The sequence below is a fragment of the Helianthus annuus genome, chromosome 7, assembly GCF_002127325.2.
Source record: "Helianthus annuus cultivar XRQ/B chromosome 7, HanXRQr2.0-SUNRISE, whole genome shotgun sequence".
NCBI classification, from domain to species: Eukaryota; Viridiplantae; Streptophyta; class Magnoliopsida; order Asterales; family Asteraceae; genus Helianthus; species Helianthus annuus.
Genome location: NC_035439.2, coordinates 35,909,193 through 35,916,173, shown reverse-complemented (window position 1 = coordinate 35,916,173; position 6,981 = coordinate 35,909,193).

The window sequence follows — 6,981 nt, the reverse complement described above, 5'->3', positions numbered from 1 at the left end:
ACGACTCGCCCTCGTCCCGGCGAAAGGAAACAATCCGGTTCCGTAGCTTGTTCGTTTTCTCAGGTGGAAAATATTTCTGCATAAACTGCTCCGCCAACTGATTCCAGGTCCTGATGGACCCGGCAGGAAGTGACATAAGCCAAGCTCTGTCTTTGTCACGTAACGAAAACGGAAACAACCTCAACCGAATCGCATCCTCCGAAACACCTGTAATCCTAAATGTTGAACAAATAGCAAGAAAAGCAGCGATATGCCTCCCGGGATCCTCATGCTCACGTCCATCAAACTGTACTGAATTCTGCACCATGTTAATAATACTAGATCTAATTTCAAAAGTAGGTGCATCTATAGTGGGCTGAAGGATACTCGGCTCCAGGCCTGCCCTTCCGGGCTGATTTGTTTCATTCAACAGTCGGTCGTCGTCCGCCATGACGACTCTCTCCTCGTCCCCTGAGCTTTCGTCTTCAGAGATAATCACCGGCTCGTCAATTGCATTTGCAATGCGTTGTGCAATGACAAGTGACCTTTCGCGCAGCCTCTTACTTCTTCTAAGATTATGCGCTGGTTCGTCAGTCGGCTCAGCAATAGCGGGCGCGGGAGTTGAGGACATCAACCTGCAAACGAAAAACTGACACAGTGAATATTTTATTAATAAAATAATGCTGTTTTTTTTTGCTGAAAAGAAACAGAATTTTATTTTAAATGGGCTGAAAAATTTATAAAAATCCGAAAATGGGCCGAAATTTTTATAAAAATTAAAGCAATGAAAATAATCGAATCGGCTAGTGTAAAAATGATTTTTAAGAGCCGAAAACTCAACGAATAAATGAATAAATAAATCCGGATTAGAACAAATAAATAGAATAAAAATTTACAAGTGTACAAAAGAATCACGAAAATGAATAAATTGAATTAAAAGCACGAAATATTAACAAATAAATCAACAAATAAATCAACAAATAAATAATCAAGAAAATTATACACAAATATTAACAAGTATATACACCAATAACACAATGACTCGGGTCGTTCCTAAAACTCGCCATTCCCCGGCAACGGCGCCAAAAACTTGACGTGTGCGCAACTGTACATATTTTTACAATGAAATTACACATGATTTGGTTTTAAATTTATAAAAGTGATTTATACTTCAACATTAAAACACACACGAAAGGGCAAGTGTACCCCGTCATATATGTAGTAAAGTATCGGTAAGAACCAAGTATCGATCCACGGAAATGGGCGGAGAAATAATACTAGACCTTTGCCACCAAATTACCGGTAAAAACATAACTTGTTTGGTTTTTAATAAACTAAAGTAAACATAAATAAATAATTATAAAACATAGTAGATTATATATAAATAGCCTTGCTTAATACACAACCAAAGCATGTCAACTAAGTCAGTTTTGGCACTAGAAGTATTCGGTCAATTTTCCATTTTGAGACAATTAGTATCCCTTTCGGGAATCCTAACATGACAATCATTCGGAAAGTTAAAACGATAAACACACTTTAACCACCTAAAATTGTTCTTTAACGTGCAATTGATTAATGTCTACAAAAATCTCCTAAAAATAAGTTAGTCATCCGTTAGGAGTTTTCTAACCTCACTTAATCAAGGAAAGCAACACCGATAAACACAATGCAACCACCGAGACAAGTATAAACTAGATTAAATCACAACCGAGTTCATTTTACAAATCTTGCGCATAAATTCACCAAGATAGCAATTTTGGCCGAAACTACTAACTAAGCTAACAAATCATGGCAAGAATTCATAACAACACCATCTAACCCGTTAGAGTCCTTCCGTGAAGGCAAGCTTTCTTGATTAACAATAATTACATTTTATTAAACCACTAACCATTTCTAGTATCATGGCGCCCACATTTTAACCAAGTTAAACTAGTTAACCAAATTAAAAGTTTACTAAAACATGATTAATTAAGCTTCATTTTTCAACTATCTTAACTAACCAAGTACCAATCATCCAACACAATTACTTATAATCAAGAAATCAATATCAATAACAAGGTTGCAAACTAATCATCAAAGATAATTATAGAAAATACTTCAAAATGTCATTACAAACTAAGATTAACATACTAATGGCTATAATCAAGCAAGGGATTGTTGTGTTTTTGCCCAAAGGCTTACATTAATACATAATAATCAGTCTAAATGCTTGAAACATAACAAAATTATGGAAAGATTTGAGAAACCAAACCATAAACAAGCATAAGAATGAGAATCCGGATAGTAACCGAGCTAAACCGGGCAATGTGGCTTGAATCCGGGCTAAAGCTGATGCTTCCGGAGCCTGAAAATCGCCTGTGGAGCTCTCCAAAATTCCAGAGTTACTAACAGAATGATTCTGTTCTGTTTTTATGATTTTTCGATGTCGCACGGTCATGCACGGATCGCACGACTGTGCACTTTAAGCAATTATTGGTGGTGGTCCACCATACTGCATGATGTCATCAGATCGTTGTCCGGATTCGATATCGCACGACCGTTCTTCATATGGCACGGTCGTTCATTTCCGGGTTCTTGTTGCACGCCTGGTCGCACTGGTCGTTCAGTTCCGAGGTTGGCTTGATCATCAGATCCGCACGGGGTGCAAGATCTGGAACGACCGTGCATTCCCGGGTTGGCCTTCAATGTGCTGCACGCGGAGTTGCACCCTCGTTCACTGCCGAGCCTTTCATGATTCATCGGAGATGCACGGTCGTGCATCAGGTGGCACGACCGTTCCACACGCCCAGGTCAGTTTTTCTAACAGAAGGTTCGCAGCTTCGTCGTTTTGTGCGGAAAGTCCTCGTTTTTGCTATCATCTTGTCTGGTATGCTGTTTTAGGCCTGTAAACAAAAGTGTAGATAACTAAGTATCCGAATGACGGTTTTACAGCCGAAAACGCATAAAATAGGAGTAAAACGGGGGACTAAAATATGTGTAAATTTGCGAATATCAAAGCCACATATTAAAGAGTTTTGATTGAGGACAAGCAAAAATTCAAATGTGGGGGTATTTGATGTGTGTAAAATGCAACATATAAATTACATCAAATGAGGCATAAAACTAACCCTTTTTAAGTACTAATGTTGGAGAAAGAGTGTTTTTGTCTTCCTTTTGTATTTTCAGGATTAAATGAGCTCAAATTAACAAAAGAAGCAAAAAGGAGGCTAAATCTAACATAAATACAAGAAAAGGAACATAAGTGGATTGCCCGACCCCTCGATAGAGAAGGCAGATGACTGAACACGCCCCGTGCTCAGCCAGCACGGGGCCGTGCCCAAGAAGCAGCAGAAAAGACAAACCTATAGAAGCTTCCATTGCCCACCACGGGGTCGTGCCCAGTGAACACGGGGGCGTGGCGAAAGTACTGCAGGCACATTAATTGTAATTGCGAATTACAATTAATGAGGAGAGAGATTGTCAGACGGGCACGGGGCCGTGTGCAGCGGACACGGGGCCGTGCCCAGGCTTCTGTTCAGCCTATAAATAGGAGTGCTTGGCTTCATTGCAACTCATCCCATGGCACACCACCTCTTTCACACTTCATCCACCACCCACCACCACCATAACACCATCATCCATTGTCCATCATAGAGTGTGTGAGTCATCTCGGGATCTAAGATTGATCGTAAGAGTTCTTGACAATCAAGGCCATGTTTGCCTAAGTCTCTTACATCACTTGGTGAAGACAAGTGTTTAGTATAATACCTTTTATTTTTAATCTTTTGCACTTTTTATTTGGTTTTGTATTAATGACTTTAATAACTAGTTGCTTATGTTGAAGGTGATTCTTCCTTATCGTTTGTCCGTGGTGTCTTGGCATTATTTTACTGTCTATATAAAATAAAAGATTTTCACCATTCATATCTCCACGGTCTATATGGAGGTATGTTGGCTACCTGGTTGGGGGTTAAGGGAACGGTTTGGTAAGGGTCTTGCCCTTGTTCAGCGTTTAGAGGTCCTGCAAGGGACCTGGGTCAAATTTAGTAGGATCTCCTTCAATGCCCATAGGTATTGGATGGCGGGGATCCAAACTCTTTGACCCCCTCATAAGTTAACTACTATTAATACTATAACCCGGCTATTTAGGACTGTATCCCTGCTGACTCAGACTACTTAGTCGAGGGTAACGTCACCTCCAAAAGAGGGGCCTACCATAATTTGCATTAATAACTTAATTCATTATCTTTCAATAATCCGATCCTTTAGGATTGTATCCTTGCTGACTCAAACTACTGGGTTGAGGGTAACGTCACCTTCAAAAGAGGGGCCTACTACAATAACTAAGATAATCTCTTAAACAAGTGCAAAAGTGCGAAAATAATCAAAGATTATAGTAATACACGAGTCGGATCCAAGTGATTCATCTTGTCTATCTGTTTTTACTTTTATTTTTATTTTTCAGCATTTAGTTAGTTTTTATTTTCTTAGTTTAAAAATCTTTTCTAACATTTTGATTTGGTTAGACGTTGAGGATAAACCGATATTAAAAGCTCTTGTGTCCTTGGACGACCTCGGTATCTTACCAACACTATACTACGTCCACGATGGGTGCACTTGCCCATATGTGTGTTTAGTGTTAGTGAATATCGTGTTTTATAAATTTAAAACTTGGCTAAAAGTGTAAAAAGGGCTTAAAATATACATCTAAAACATCTACACACTAGCACGCATCAGCGGGCATATGCGAGTTCAACTAATTCCGGTTCCATTTTTTGCACCCCCCCTGCGCGCGCAGGTAGGACTTGTGGTAAAACATGTCATAAGACTTCAAAGGCTTCATTAAGGTTTCACCTTATAAATAGCCTATCTTTTTGTTCTCACACCAATGTGGGACAAGGTGAATTACCAACTTTTGAGACTTTCATACTAAACTTCCAACTGTCACACCCCAACCGATGGCGGAATCATCGAATCATGGCACTGAGCGAAACAGATTGTCCAGAAGTTTCCACAACAACTATTTACACTATTCAGTTTAATGATACGTCCCATATCGTATCCCAAATAATAAAACAAATTATTATAGAAAGCATCTAGTCAATAAATCATGTTCCGACAACTCAGATTTAATACAAATAAAAGTAAATATTGTTCAAAACTCCTAAAGACCCAGCCTGACAAGATCTACAGACAACTATGCACTAGAAGCTTGTTCTTGACAGACAACTATTTGTTGGGGGTCTCTAGAATCTTATTCTAGCCTCGCTTTCCTAGCAAGCAAACACCTTAAATACCTGTCACATACGTTAAAATAAAGTCAATACACATAATGTAAAGGTGAGCATACAAGTTTGATAATAGCATATAAAGTTCGAATAGTTTACGCATAACCAACACGTACACAGAGGAAAACAAAGCATGTTAATTATCGACATGGATCCATCGATACCAACGACTGCGGGTTGACTGTCCGAGACAGTTCGTAATACATGATTACCACCGTAATCCATGCAAGTAATTGTCCTTAACAACCCCCGGGTGAACGGGTGCTGAGTCCAAACTATAGTACTATGTTGCTAAGGCAGGTAGACAGCATTCCACGTGTAAACATAATAAACAAGCATTCATTTAGTCAAGTAATACGTGTGATCGATTAGCGTTCAAATAGTTTGAATAGTGTGATTGATTGTGGTTTGATAGGTAACGTATGTAACACCCAAAAGTGCTAGAAGCAAAAAGGGATCGAGTATACTCACAGTGTTTGATTATGGATTGAAGGGAGCGCTGAGAGTAGGTTAGCCTGAATAGTTCGATAGTATAATGATGAGTAACGCGGAAATGCAAACAAGTGGAATAGGGTCGAACAGTCTGGTCGATCGAACAGCAGGTTCGATCGAACAGTCCAACCGTTCGGTTGGTCTAACCGTTCGGATGGTCTGCTCGATCGGCCGGAAGGCTCGATCGGTTGGACAGTTCAAGTGGATTGTTTCTTCCTTTGAGAAGGATGTGTTTGTGTATGATGGTTTGAACTTTTGAAGTTTTTGCAGCATTATTTGGAAATATTGAAGTATCCTTACCTTTTAGGTTGGTCGATCGAACGGTCAGTTCGATCGGTTGGTCCAACCGTTCGATTAGGTACTTCAGTGTAAGTCTTTGGCAGAGTGTCACCTGATCGGATGGCACGTTCGATCGGGTGGCACTTTGAATGCGTCAAACGAGTTGAAAATTGATTAAGTGTTGAAGCATAATATCTCATGATCCGAAGAGTAATGTTTACCAATCGAGTAGCATATTCGATCGAACATCCCTTCATCAATACCATACTTCATGAATTTGAAAAGATGTGGGAACATGTGTTAGCCGATCGGTTGGCCCGGTCGATCGGCTGGTGTGCCCGATCGGCTGGGCTGTTCGTTCGAACAGCCTAGCCGTTCGGCCAGCAATTCTGACCTAGTCGGCCTTTCGTCTAACACTTGGCTGTTTTGATTATTTTGATATGATTTTGAGGTATTTTGATAACGAGTTGAACCATAGAACATGGGTTCTTACTTGTTTTACTGGTTCGGACAGGAATCACCCAAGTCCGGCCAGTGAACTGTTCGGACGGCAGTTTAGCGTTTAACCCGAAATCGGTGAACCTCGTAGTTGGAATCCGAACCTTGAACCACGTGGTTGTTAGAATGATTAGTGAGCTGGTTCAAGCTCCGTTTCTATCGGTTTGAGGGTCATGAGTGCAAAAGAGTTGAAAGAAAATCGGAAAATCCGTCTTTCAATCTTTCACACCGTGAACTGTCTAGATCTATGATAGATTTTAGTTTGTTTATGTGGAAATCGGTTAGATCTAAGCTATTCATGGTTGAATGAGGCCAAAACATGATGTTCTTCATGAACACCATGATGACATCATCCAAGAACACCTAGATCTTGGTGATTTCACGGTTAGAAATCAAGATTTGAAAGATAGAAAGGTGTAGAATCGTGTAATGATTAAGAACGTACAAGATTTAGAGTGAAAACTTA